At 40.4% G+C, this 14839-nt stretch overlaps 1 pseudogene across 1 annotated transcript; it reads left to right on the top strand.

The window, feature by feature from the left end:
- Positions 1-227: 227 nt before the first annotated feature.
- Positions 228-4701, top strand: LOC147634678 (pentatricopeptide repeat-containing protein At1g11290, chloroplastic pseudogene; annotated as a pseudogene). The gene has a single exon (XR_015266774.1). The product of XR_015266774.1 is annotated as a pentatricopeptide repeat-containing protein At1g11290, chloroplastic pseudogene (transcript).
- The last annotated feature ends 10138 nt before the right edge of the window (positions 4702-14839 follow it).

Genomic DNA, 14839 nt, shown 5'->3' with positions numbered 1-14839 from the left:
TTTTATTGTAATGCAAAGACTAAGTTAAATAGGGGTTGGATGGCAAAACTCCTTCAATTTATCTCTCACATTGACACAACCCTTGCTAGTAATATTGATTTAATATGTAAGATTGTTTTAATGCTTTACTCATGTGTAGTACTTTAGAAGCTCGTGCATAGATACGTGTTCATATATAGTTACTCACTTGGATATATATGGCAAGCATGATGTGTTGATACATAGTTACTCATCACCGGAGAGAGCACGAGTCCTTGTTTTTATGCATGCAAGAATATTTTTGCCAGTTAGGTCTGCCCACTAGTATGGTGAAGGGAGGAAATTGGTCAAGTTTTCATCATATTAGTTACAAAACTGCATTAAAATTGACATTAGAACACGAGTCCATAGGCCAGGCGCAGTGATGCAGCCCTCACGAACTGTGGTATGCAGGATTCCAAGGCCCGGGAAGGACCTTGAAAACTCTTCAGTGGACCCAATACTTCGAAATGTCCTCTGCAGTAATTTGAGCCTCGGTGTAAGGTATGGTCTCCTAGGTATCTTTCTGAGATGCTTAGAGAGAGAGAGAGAACATTGAGATGAAAAATAATGCGGAAGGATAGTGCTAAGAATGCGCCATGTATGTGACTATGCATGTCCCTTGGCTCAGAATTTTGGCTTACTATTGCCCTCATTCATATATCTCCTCTCAACAAAATGGGCTGCATTTTGATGCCCTAGCATGATGCTTGCTCTTTGCATACATTGTCATGTTGCATGCCTTCATGCACTTATGCTATCACCACATTCGCAAAACCTCCAAACCACAGAATACCATTGGCTTTTCACAAAAGCACAGTAAGACCATCCATCATGCTGTTTTACATATTCAAACGAGTCCACAGTTTTCTCAAGTGTACTATGTCCCTCTTATAAGGCATTGTGGGAGTGCCAAGCTCCTTTGTGATGGCAAACGCATCCATACTATCATTGTTGAAAATGGACATGGACAAGATACCCTTGTGATGAACCTTATTATACAAATGTACGGCAAGTGTGGCACTCTTCACGATGCACATGCAACATTTCAGGGCATGGAAAAACGTAATGTTTTCTCCTGGACCATCATGATAGGAGCATATGCCCAGTATGGCCATGGCAAAGAGGCCCTCCAACTCTTCAGGCAAATGGAACCAGCAGGGGTAACACCCAACAAAGTGACCTTCATAACTGTTGTTTCTTTGTGTGCTAGCATGGCAGATCTAGCTGAAGGCAAGCTGGTCCATTCATACATCGAAGTCAGCCCTTTTATTTCAGATGTTGCAGTTGGGAATGCCCTTGTTAATATGTATGACAAATGTGGGAGTGTCGAAGATGCATGCTTGGTGTTTGGAAAAATCTCGGAACGCAATGTTATCTCATGGAATGCCATGATTGCAGCACATGCTCAGCATGGTCAAGGCAGAGAAGCCCTTCAGCTTTTCCAACAGATGCAGTTAGAAGATGTGATTCCAGACAATGTGACCTTTGTTAATGCTCTTGATGTGTATGCAAGTCGGACTAGCTTAGCTGAATGCAAAAGGATGCATGCCCGCATTGTGGTGAGTGGGTTCGAGCCTGATGTTGTGTTGGGGACTGCCATTATATGTATGTACGGCAAGTGTGGCAGCATGGATTATGCATGGATGATGTTCAATCACATGCCTCATCGGAATACCATCTCATGGAATGCTGTTCTTACAGCATTTGAAGAACGTGAGAGAGAGAAGGAGGTTCTTCAGCTTTTTCAACAGATGCAACTAGAAGGAATGATCCCAGACAAAGTCACCTTTGTGACAATTTTTTCTGCATGTGCCAGCACCCAGCCAGGCCTTTATGAAGGCAAACGTGTGCATTCACGCATACTATACAGTGGGTTTGACTGGGATTTGATTCTCTGGAATGCCCTCATTAACATGTATGGAAAGGGTGGTAACCTAGGGGAGGCTTTGAGAGTGTTCGAGGAAACACCTAAAAGAGATGTGGTTTCTTGGAATGCTGTAATTTCAGCACATGCCCAGCATGAGCAGGGGCAGGAAGCCCTTCAACTCTTTCAACAAATGCAATTGGAATGTATGATGCCAAATAAGGTCACATTTGTTAGCGTTGTTGATGCATGTGCTAGTAAGGCAGCAATAGTTGATGGTAAACATGTACATGCTCGCATTGAGAGCAGTGGATTTGAGGGATATATGGTTGAGAGGAATGCCCTTTTGAACATGTATGGGGAGTGTGGCAGAGTGGAGCACACACAGTATATGTTTGATAGGATGTCGGAGCGGGATGTGATATCATGGAGTGCCATGGCTGCAGCTTATGCTCAGCATGGATATGGATTGGAAGCCTTGCAATTGTTCGGACAGATGCAAATTGAAGGTGTGATACCAAACATTTTTAATGCATGTGCCAGCCAGTCAGCGCTAGCTGAAGGCAAATCAATGCACACTTATATCCAGGATAGAAGAGTTGATCCGGATCTTGTGGTAGGGAATGCTCTTGTAAACATGTACAGCAAGTGTCACAACTTGGAAGCAGCATGGACAATTTTTGACAAGATGCGCAAACGGGATGTTGTCTCTTGGACAGCCATGATGGCTGCATATGCCCAGGAGGGGCATGGAGACGTTGCCCTTCGGCTTTTCTATCAGATGCAAGATGACGGGGTAAGTCCTAACAAAATCACCTTCATCAGCATCCTTGATGCATTTGCCAATCAGGCAGCGTTAGCTGAAGGGCATTCAGTCCACGCATACCTTGTTGGAAGTGATTTAGAAGAAGATATGGAAGTGGGGAATGCTACCATGAGCATGTATGGCAAATGCGGCAGTCTAGAGGATGCATGGAGGGTTTTCAACAGAATGCCTGAGAGGAATGTTGTCTCTTGGACAACCATGATTGCAACCTATTCCCAGCATGGGCTCGGCAAGAAGGCATATAAGCTCTACCAAGAAATGCAGCAGGGGGGCATCGTGCCAAATCGGATCACCTTTGTAAGTGTACTTTCTGCATGCAGCCATGCGGGCCTGGTAGATGAGGGATGTCGCTGCTTTACTTCTATGGGTCGTGATTACGGCATTGCTCCCACCTTAGAACATTACAACTGTATGGTGGACCTTTTTGGCCGGGCGGGCAAACTTGAAGAGGGGATGGATGTGATCCACAAGATGCCAATGGATCCTACTGCTACAACTTGGATGACGTTGCTGGGAGCCTGCAAAATGCATCAAAATTTGGAGCGAGCTCTTTATGCTGCAGAGAAGATTTTTGAACTTGATTCAAATAATGCAACATCATATGTGTTGCTGTCTAACATCTTTGCTGCAGCTGGCAGATGTGATGATGCTGTGCATATAAGGACTATGATGTTCAGCAAGGGCCTGAAGAAGCCGTTAGGCTGCAGCTCTATTGTGGTCAAGAGTAAGGTCCATGAATTTTGGACAGGCGATAGAACACATGCACAATTAAGCGAAATATGTGCTGAATTGGAGAGCTTGGATGAGCAAATGAAGAAGGAAGGTTATGTACCTGCAACAAAGCTGGTACAGCAAGTTGAGGAGGAGGAGGAGGAGGAGGAGAAGGAGGGCAAAGGCTATCGGAGCTACCATAGTGAGAAGTTGGCCATTGCTTTTGGTCTAATCAGTACCCCTCCCAGCTCACCTCTCATTATCACAAAAAATCTCCGTGTATGCCATGACTGTCACTTGGCAATCAAGTTCATATGCAAAGTAGCTCAGCGACAGATAGTTGTCCGGGACAACCACCGCTTTCATCGTTTCAAGGATGGAATGTGTTCATGTTCCGATTACTGGTAACATGCCTTTTCGCAAGAACCAACCTGCAGGAAAATTTGGCATTTCTGATCCTTGAAGCCATTAAAGACAGTGAAAGAATGTATATGTATGTATGAACCAACCTGCGGGAGTATATATATATATGTCAGAACTGGCACGACTTCACTTGTATCCCTTGTGCGTACTGCAGCAGTGACCCCCCCCCCCCCCCCCCCCCTAAGTTCCAAAGGATACTTGACAGATGGTGGGGCCGGAATAAGAGCCTTTGGTGGTGGGACCCCTTCAAAACGACTGTTTAAGTGTTGGTCCCTGGGGGGTCTTGCACCCATCCTGGCACATTTTTGCTTGCTGAATGGTAGGCATTGGCCGACCGAGGTTCCTACTGAACTTGACCTGCTTTCATCTTGGGACCCAAGCTGCTTTATTTTTTGCCGAGGGCTGGGTCACTCAACTCCAACAAAGGGAGAGAAGCTTTCACCTCTTCCAAGGGTGTTGCCATTACTCTTAAAAACAGCTGGTTTCACCATCATGAGCCAGTTATTGAAAAAGCATCCGCACACTTGTGGGGCAGAAGGCCAAAGGAGGATTCTTTCACCCACATGTATGTAGGTAGCATGTTGCTGGCCAGTTCATGGGAGAAGAGTGGGGCTCAGTGGGCAGTGAATAAGGCCACTAGATGGAGTACTCAGTAAAGTTTTTTTTTTTGGGATAAAAGAAGAAAGGTGCCAACTACTAGTTGAGCAGCCAAGCATTGAAAAGAATTGGTCAACCTGCAAAGAACCTTCTCTTGTCGCAAATGAATGCCAAATGCTAAATGTATGGATTTTTGGACGGCATTGAAGTATGTGTACATGAATACTCTGTGTGCGTGCACATGTGCTAAACACACACGCACTTTTGTGCATGATTACATACAGATTTACACATGCACGAGTGCGCGCGCCCACATTTTTACACAATGACTAGACTACTTATTAATGAAGTAATTTGTCAGGGTTGCTTGGTCCTAAGACCATTATTCTTTTTACAAGGCTTGTAATTGAATGGAGCCCAATAACTACAGGATGATTATGGTGAGCCACGCTATGACGAACTATACCTCTGTCCTTGAGCCTTTGGTTAGCACCTTTGCGAAAAGAACTATGGGTAAAGGGCAGGCTAGTTTTAGGCACAGCTATTCCACTTTGTATCATATGTTCACTCTCAGTGCTTTTATTGACGAAGCGCATGCTCATTCTCAGAAAGTTTATTGCAGTTTTGTGGATTTTAAGAAGGCTTTTGACATGGTTTGCCACTGAAAGCTCTTTGATATGCTTGAAGCATTGGGCTGTCCTTCAGATCTTCTCTGGGCAGTAATGGCACTCTATATGCAGGTCAGTAGACGGGTAAGAGATCCAAGAGGTACGTCTGATGAAATTAGATGCAATATTGGGGTGAAAAGGGCAGTCAGGTATCTCCGGGATTATACACCAATGAGGTGGCCAATTTTATTGACAGATCTAGAGAGATTGACTCTTTATTGACCCAAGCCGTTATATCCATCCGTTAATGGCACTCTATATGCAGGTCAGTAGACGGGTAAGAGATCCAAGAGGTACGTCTGATGAAATGAGATGCAATATTGGGGTGAAAAGGGCAGTCAGGTATCTCCGGGATTATACACCAATGAGGTGGCCAATTTTATTGACAGATCTAGAGAGATTGACTCTTTATTGACCCAAGCCGTTATATCCATCTGTATGCAGAATACATTGTGCTATTTTGTTTTGTCACTTGAAGGTTTGCAAACACAACCCTATGCACTTGAGGAATTCAGTAAACAAGAAGGATTGGATGTAAATCTCAACAAAACCGAAGTGATGATCTTTCATAGCTCTAGGGTGGGAATGAGCATGCACATGGAAGGAAACAAGTGGAAGTGGTGGACTCGTACAGTTTTTTGTTGTTGTAAAAAGCTGTGTTTTATAGCTCTAGGGTGCGAATGGGCATGCACATTTGCACACATGGAGTGAAACAAGTTATGTACATGGAAGGAAACAAGTGGAAGTGGTGGACTCATACAGTTTTTTGTTGTTGTAAAAAGCTGTGTTTTATAGCTCTAGGGTGCGAATGGGCATGCACATTTGCACACATGGAGTGAAACAAGTTATGTATATGGAAGGAAACAAGTGGAAGTGGTGGACTCATACAGTTTTTTTTTGTTGTAAAAAGCTGTGTTCTATTGCTTCACTGTACAAAGAAAGTCGTCCTCAAAAAAGAGGCAAACTTCTTAAAGAGCATTCAGAGAGGTTAAAAGCATTGAAAAAACAAAGCCAATCGGCTATCATCGATCTAATCGAGATGGATGTTGTCAACAAAGATTGACGCCAGGATTGACGAAAAGTAGTGATATCGTGCAATCCTTATGGAATGAAAAACCAACTGATTTCTTGCATGTCATATTGTCGACAAAGCCCAATATCTAGTCCATATTAGAAAGGGTTGTGAATGATGCAATCTAGATGGCCACCTGCCAAAGAGCCAAAAAAAATCTAGAGAAGGAATACCCTAGAAATCTAAGTTGAAGAGAACATGAAATTTGCGGAAGGAAACTTTTGGTTTGCAGACAAGGCCAAAGAAGATACGTGACTGTTTCTTGTAGAAGGGCATTTTGCAGCAGCTATGTGTCTTTTTTGAAGAAACTCTCCAAATGGAAGCACTCCTAACAAGCATTGGGGTGCAGGAATAATCAACCTATAGTTCAAAGCACCCGAAACTTGAGGGAAAGCGAAAGTAGGATAAGGTCCAAGATATGCCGTATGAAAAATCCAATTATCTGTCCTTTCACCATCTGGAACAATAAAAGGCTGCAATTGTTTGTGTAACATGTGCCATAAAGGTCTAGTGTGCATGCCCAACTGCCAACGGCTTTAAGCTTTGAGCTTGAGGGAAGGACATAACATTTCCTTCAGCATCAACATCTTGGCAAACCTGAATGCCTTTTGTAGAAAGAAAGTAAGGTCGTCGGGGGGGGGGGGATGGAGAGCCAAACGAGTAGGGAATGCATGGCTCCAAAAGATACTTTCCTGTCTCAAAGTATCGCCAGTCTCAAAAGGTCTAAAAAGTATTGCATAATAAGCTTCCAGTCTATAAGGAGATGAGACATAAGGGCATCCATAAATCTTACCGTCCACATAGCCAAATAAAAGTTCCCGATGAGTTAGCTATCATGTGCCAGTGAGTTAGCTACCATTTGCCAAATGCATCTGTGCTCACATTAAAGCAAAGAGTTGCAATCATAAGCATCTAGGGTGGTTGTTGCGTGAAAAAAGTCAAAGGAAGAGTGGCTTTACGTGCCAAAACATGATAATGGATATTCAAAATGTTAAGCCCTCCATGCTTTTTTGGCGGCAAGAGCATATGATCTCATACTTAAGAAGAGTGGCTTTACATGCCAAAACATGATAATGGATATTCAGAATGTTAATCCCTCCATGCATTTTCGATTGTGAGAGCCTATAAACTCATACTTAAGGAGACACAAGGCCTTCTTATAATGAGAAATAGACAAAAGCTCTTGTCGAGCCCTACGAATATCAAGTCTCATTTGGGCGGTGTTGCAAAAACATGTTGAAAATCTATAGCACATCATGCTCTAGTTGGTGTATGTCTTGTCTCCAATTGCCATCCTCTTTCATCACTCTAGATATACATTATTTTTGTCTCGAAACATGCAAGCTTTTTTCAAAAGCTTTGGATGAGAAACCCTTATCCAAAAGAGGGTTTTGGCATGATCTAACTTGCCATTTCTACAAATTTCGATGGTCATTGAGAGCAAATCCATGCTTTGCATAGACAATATATGTGTTGTCTTTCATCCCTGAAATACCATTTGCCATATTCAATGATATTTGTTTGCATATGGGTAGCAAAATGATACCATGCAATGTCTATGTTCTCATACATTTCAGCCTGTAAGAAATTGCCATATTCAATAATAATTGTTTGCAGCAAAATGATACCATACAATGTCTATGTTCTCATATATTTCAGCCTGTAAGGCATCAATGACATCAATAGTCATATCCTCAAACTATTCATGTGAGAAATATGACTTGCTTACCAATAGAAGCTGTTTAGTGGGTAAGGAAGCCTCATTAAGAGGCATATCAAAGCATAAACCCAACCAAACCGACACATGATCAAAAAGATATGACACGAAAGAGTGTCAATATGATCTGTATGCAAGAGGTACCAATGATTCAATCTCACACGATAATCTGAGTGCGCATTATGGTGAACAGTAAAACCTCTCTTATCAACAGGAGAAGTGGTTGTCCATAAATCTCTCAATCCAAGATCAACCACGGCATTTCTCCAGGGGCCACTATCTCAGAAGCAAGCATATGTGAATGATCCCAAGTATTATCTTAAGGAGAAGGGGAGTTATTAAAATCCCCACAAATAAGCGCATTGGACAACTACGGATACCGACTCATAAAATGCCACAAAAGAGTTCGACGTGTTGAAACTATAGGGGCATATACAGAGCCAAACTCATAGAGCTCCCCATTGAGCATGCACTGCAAAATAATCAGTCTGTCATCTAGATCATTATAAGCTACTACAGGCTATAAAATATACTTGATCAGCAACACAAACACCAGAAAAAAAACTCAAGCCAACGTAGTATATGCAGTAACCCCACCAAAGAAACTTGTCTTGCCAACAAATTCATGATGTCGTCAAATAGGAGAAAGCAAATGGTTAAGTAACCATCATGTCTATATCACCTACAAAGCCCAAATATGCCACCTTTCACAACATGAAACAAGAGCACGCCAACATTATCTATATTTGTAGAGGTAGATGTAATACCAGAAGATGAAGCATGAGTTTGCACAGAGAAGGGATCAGACCAGTGAGGAGTTGTAGCTCACATGGCCATATAACCATTTTGGCATTATTAGGGGTTTGCCAAATGTCTTTATCAAGAGTAGCTCTGCGCACATCTATAAAAGCTTTGTCCTTAGAAAAGACATGTTTTGCACTACCACTTGTTATGCTTGTTGGGGTGCTAATTGGGGCCGCACAACCCCTCTTCCTCTAGTCTATATACCAATCATAGGTCCTATTTGACCCGTCTTAGATAGAGGGGTATTATCGTTGACCAAAGCTATCGATGGCAAGGAATTAGCGAAAACACGGGTGTAATTTGAGGGTAGGACAGTCATCTGCAAAGTGTCCCAAATTTGTGACATCGAAAACAAGCTCCTGTAAATGCACCCCATTTAGGCTCAAAACATTTTTCTCCCGTACTCCTGTTAAATGTGTCCCATTTAAGCTCAAAACATTTTTAAGCACTCATCTACTTCCATACTAATCGATTCAAGGGTTAGTTTATCCGTGTCCCACAAAACACACAATTTATTATGATTACCAATGATATTGGGGGAAATGATTGTGCCAAGACTTTGTGCCAAGTATAGAAGAGCATCACAGAAAATGATAGGAAAGCCAACACAAACCCAAACTGGACCATCTAGTTAGTAGTAGTAGGTCCATGGTAGCATAGACCATCTACTGAGCAAAAAACCAAAGGAGACTTTTGAAATAACTGCTTACTGAAATCAAGCTGCTTCAGCACCACTTCATAAAAGCCACAGATTGCATAGTAGACACCTTCTACATGGAAATTTGGAAATTTGCAAGCATTGTGTTTAACCATTGCCCAACATCCTCTCTCTCTCTCTCTCTCTCACACACACAGACACAGACATAAGGCAGCCAAGAGGCTGAGCAGAAAGCAAAGACAGCAGCTATGAAACAAGAAGAGGCGATAGCCAACTGGCAAGAACGAAGCATTAAGACCCAAGGAAGACGACAACAGCAGGAGAATACGGAATAGATGAGCTTGAAAGAAGAGGCGAAGACTCGTTGAAGAAGCCACGGTCACAGGCGGCAACTCACTTAGAAATTCAGGCGAGCATAAAGCACACACACGAACAGGCGAGGAGGCCTCTACACCCCACACACACATGGTGGACTCACAGACTGGGAGCGACTGGGAGCCCTTAGAAAGGGTTATGGTTCCTTGGCATATCTTGAGAGGCAATGTTTCTAAACTCACTTTAAGGATCCATAAACAAAGATACTATTTTGTGACACTCTATGGCAGCCACTTATGGGACAAATGGGAAATTTTTATCTCATCTTCTCGTCGGCAATGGTTAACCGATTCAGCGTTGGGCGTTCTTTGTAAAAGGGAGACAAGCTTATTAATATATAAGCTTTATATAGCATAATATATATATATATATGTTCTTTATTTTTTTTAAAAATATTTGTTGGGCTTCAGACTGCGGGCTTTATTTTTCTCGCTGCGCGCTTTTATTGGTTGCAGTCTCTTTAGCCTGTTGAAATGTTTGAAATCCTTACAAGTTTATCAAACTATTTAAAATCAAAGCTTTAATATATATATATATATATATATATCCATCTTTCTCTGACGGATGGGCTATTAGCTCCACGAGAGATCATTGGATCATTATCTGAAAATGGCTGCGATCCCGAGCGCAAATCCGTGCAATTCGCGGGCGTATCATAGAGAGGATAATAGCAGCAAGCACACAAAAACCTCCTCTTTTGCTTCTTCAGATAGACAGTTGTGTGCACTGGGAGGAACTAATTGAAGGGATTTCAGACCGGTCATGTGCGGGGGGGGGAGAGAGAGAGAGAGGCGATTTCTGGACAGACAGATGCTTATGTACATCCGCTGGGTCTCCTTATATAGGAAATCTGTGTATTCCCAGTCCTGCCGCCGTTTCAGAAAAGTATACTTTCGTACCAGGCCATGCTCCTTTCAACAGATGTTGCGCATCTATCATTGTTGAGGTTGACAAGGGTGTATTTCTTGCTGGTGTCACTTGATCCAAACATGGCCCAAGGGTGTATTTCTTGCTGCTTATTGTGGTGTCACTTGATCCAAACATGGCCCCATTTACATGCATGATGTGCCAATGGGTGTTATTCAAGCCCCTCCCATTCTTGACTAGAACAGGAAACGTTCGCGGTCCCCTGATGAAATTGACATGGTTTGCTTCGTAGAGTCCTTAGATAAAGGCTTCACATGGAGCTATGCATTACCAACAACAGTTGAACGTCCCAATAGTGGGATTGATGGTGTAAAACATCATGATGGCCGCCTAGTACTCGTTCACAACACAGGTTTTCGGGCAGCTCTTAAGGTTTCTAATTCAAAGGATGATGGAGACACTTGGCATAAGCTTTTGACTTTGGAAGATGAAGAATATAGTGAGTTCTCTTATCCAGCTGTTATACAGGCCTCAGACAAGGTAATCCACACCACTTTTATTATTTTATTCTCGACTCATCATACCTTGAGGTAAATTTTATGATCCATAAATTTTAGTTGCATCAGTCATATCTACATTTGTTTATCTATCATTTTATCATGTAGATGTGCTTCCCCAACATCATGTGAGTACATATTCAACCCATTCATTAATTGCTTTGTGTGTTTAAAATTGACATTAATTAATTTGAGATGTATGAATCCTGGAACTACATTTAAATTGTTTGGTACCATATAGCAATTTTTTTTCAGAATGACTCCATCACTCACAAGTAAGTTCTCCTATTTTTCATAATTAAAATATCGCATATACTTACAATATTTGTGACCTTTTAATGATGTATTTGTAGAGCAAGGTTGATTGACACTTACAAGTAAGTTCCTATCCTTCATAGCTTAGTAAATAATTCTTCAAATATTTCTAAATAAGTTTTATCTTTCAGACGACGGTGACTCAAACACATTCCAAGTAAGTTTCTCATCCCTATTCTTACAACAGTGATCATGCTTAAATATTCATTGATAAAACTTCAAGATTTTATTTCTTATAAAGTCATAATTAAATATAACCGTAGTTACGTATTGAATAATAATTATATTTCAATCCATTCGCATTCTTCTCATTTTTCTCAATGTAAAGTATCATTACAGTCGAATATATAAAAAGGTACGACTCTCTATGCTTGAGTTTCATGTTTATTATTTAAGTTTATTTCAACTTCAAGGGTAAATTAACCTTTCATTATCCAGACTTGTTTCATCTACTTTTGGTTTATAATCTCACGTATTCTTGAGTGTCGAAATTCTTTTGATAGATAATTTCAATGACACCAACGATAGAGGTGTGTGTGTGTATATATATATATATATATATATACATATATTCACTTTCTTTTATACAACTTTTTCATAAGTATTTCTATGATCTCTTTCCTACCTAATAACCTAATTAATGAACCTTACATTCCACATTAGGATTAGTTTAAATTCAATAACTTAAATGAAATTTCTAGATAGAGAAAATTTGCGTCGAAATTTAAGTTTTAGAGGGAGCTGGCCACTCCGCCTCAATCTTTTATTCTGAAGGAAGTGAAATTAATCTGGTGGTATGGGACATGAGATTGGTTTCTTATACTTACTCCAGATGCATTTATGTCTTCTATCTTTCTACCATCCTATGTGTGTATGTACAATGCGCCTATGTGGTATGGGACACATAGACTCGTCTTACATACATTCATTTGATTATTTCACTGCATATGCATTTAATGTAGATCTAGTCTTCCACACTAATCGTAAAGCCATCCTCTCATGCATTTATGCTACCATATATTGGGGATGCCCGTATATAGCATGCTTTTGTGCCCTCACTATTTGTTTTAGTTGGTTTGTATGGAGGGGTGATTCCTTGGATACTTACGCCTGGAAAACATGTATGTGGCTGCCTTCACTATTTGCTTCAGTTGGTTTGTATGGAGGGGTGACTTCTTGGGTACTTACACTTGGCAAACATGTGTATGGCTGTTATTTGATTATTTATGGGTTGTCTATATCTCTAGACGACGTGGATACCATTTGAGTATAGCAACGAGAAGTGCAATGATACCGATTGAGGTGTCGCACTGTATCATGAGATGTGCGAGGGTACCGATTGAGGTGTCATTTGGTTGGTGGATTGAGGCGTCATGTGAAGATGATGATCATTTTTCTTTTGTATTAAACTTTTTGTACATGCTATCTTGATTTGATAATCATTGTGATGATCACCAACTTTGGTGTCGCACGAGTTTTCTTGATCGGTATTCCATGTCCATGAGAACCTCTGAGCCATGCCTTTGTGCCTTTGAGCCATGTTCGGACCTCTGAGTTTACCTTGCAAGTTATAACATCAACAATCTTGTTCGCTTGACATTTTTCTTATGCAATTGAGGACAATTGCTTCCTCAAACGAGAGGATTGTTTTACAGGTATATATTTTATCATAGTTTTGATGAATTAATAATCGTACAAAAATATGTTTAATTTAATTTGTGTAGGAATTAATAATCGCACAAAAATATGTTTAATTTAATTTGTGTAGGATTCAGCTTAATGAAATGTGCAAATCGGCACAAGATTAATGTATAGGTGTAAATGTGCACAAAGTCATTTTTTGTAACAAGGCCCACTAGCAATTTTATTTGGGCAAAGGTTTTTCTATGTATAAACCTTAGGAGACTTCATATAGTTAAAAATGTGTAAAGCAATATCCCAAAAGTGGGAAAAGAAAGCCCAATTTGTACACTCACCTTTTCTTAGCTCCTTGGGTTATTTTTATGAAATAAAATTCTCTAAATACTCATGTCGTGGAAGTGGAGCTACACGGCATGGGGGAGGAGATTGCACCCAATTTGTTTCCATTGTGTGGTACTCTCTATCTTATCTTTTGATGATGTTGATGCTATTTTATTTAATGTTATTTTATTTCCTTTGTTTAATGATATGTTACGTTATTTGATTTTAATTTAATTTTCAAGTCTCTGTTTTAATAATTGATGTATTTTGTGAGTATGTAACTATTTCTTCAAGAAGTACAAAAAGGGTCCCGTGACAGTTTGATTATCAGAGAGGATCTACCAATAAGGTGGTAGTAGATGCTTTGAGCAGAATCAACCGTGTGAATCAACTTTCATTACTGAGATACAACCTGACTTGTTTAACTCTTGTAGGGGCTTATATCCTCGAGAGACAAATTCTTTAGTAGTATGGGACATTATTTAGGCCGAGATGTCACTTGTTTTTGTTAGTTTGAGAGAGTATTCTATTTGGAATGGTTGGGATATGTACCCAATGTTGATGGCATGAGGAGTTGCATAATGTTTGAGTTTCGTGACATACTAGGCATCCTAGTGTATTGAGGATGGAGCATTCATTGGTAAGCAGAGATTTCTTTTGGCTAAAATTGAAAGCTGATGTCCAGCATTATGTTTGAAATTGTTAATGCTAAGTTAATAAAGCTAAGATATGGTGGCTTTGTTGTATCCATTGGAGCTGTCCCAAAAAAGAAATAAGAGAGTATTTTTATGGTGTCTTTGTTGTATCCATTAGAGTTGCTCCCAAAAAGAAATAAGAGAGTATTTTTATGGATTTTATGGTTTGATTGCCATGGACATTGAAGGGGAATAATGCCATATGGATGATTGTTAATCAACTCACTAAGAAGGTGAGATTTATCCTACAAAAGAGAAAATCTCAGTTGTGCAACTTGCTTATTTGTTTTACTGAGAAGTCATTTATCCTTTATGGCTTGCATGTTGATATACTTGCCACTTGATGTTGTTGTGAGTGATCAAGATCCCAAGTTCACTGGAAATTTTTGGCAAGGAGTATTCAAGAAATTAGACACAAAGCTGAGTATTAGCTTAATTGATCATGGCTGAGTAGTATAAGCTTAATTGAGATCATTTGGAGTTTGATGTCGAGACAGATAAAGTAGGAATTAGACCATGGAGGACATGTTATATGCATATGTCTCTATGATATTCTGATTGCAAAGAGTATCTTCCATTAGTACAATTTGCAATAGTGCTAAGCATTCTACTACTAAGATGAGCCCTTTCATGCCAATGTATGATAGTAGAGTTTGCTTAAATTGTGCAAAGCATTTTGCTCCTAAGATGAGCCCTTTTAAGCCAAT

This window comes from Cibotium barometz, chromosome 10 (genome assembly GCF_041138505.1).
Source record: "Cibotium barometz isolate CiBa-2024 chromosome 10, ASM4113850v1, whole genome shotgun sequence".
NCBI classification, from domain to species: domain Eukaryota; kingdom Viridiplantae; phylum Streptophyta; class Polypodiopsida; order Cyatheales; family Cibotiaceae; genus Cibotium; species Cibotium barometz.
Note: the sequence above shows the minus strand (reverse complement) of the source record. Positions and strands in the feature narration are given on the sequence as shown.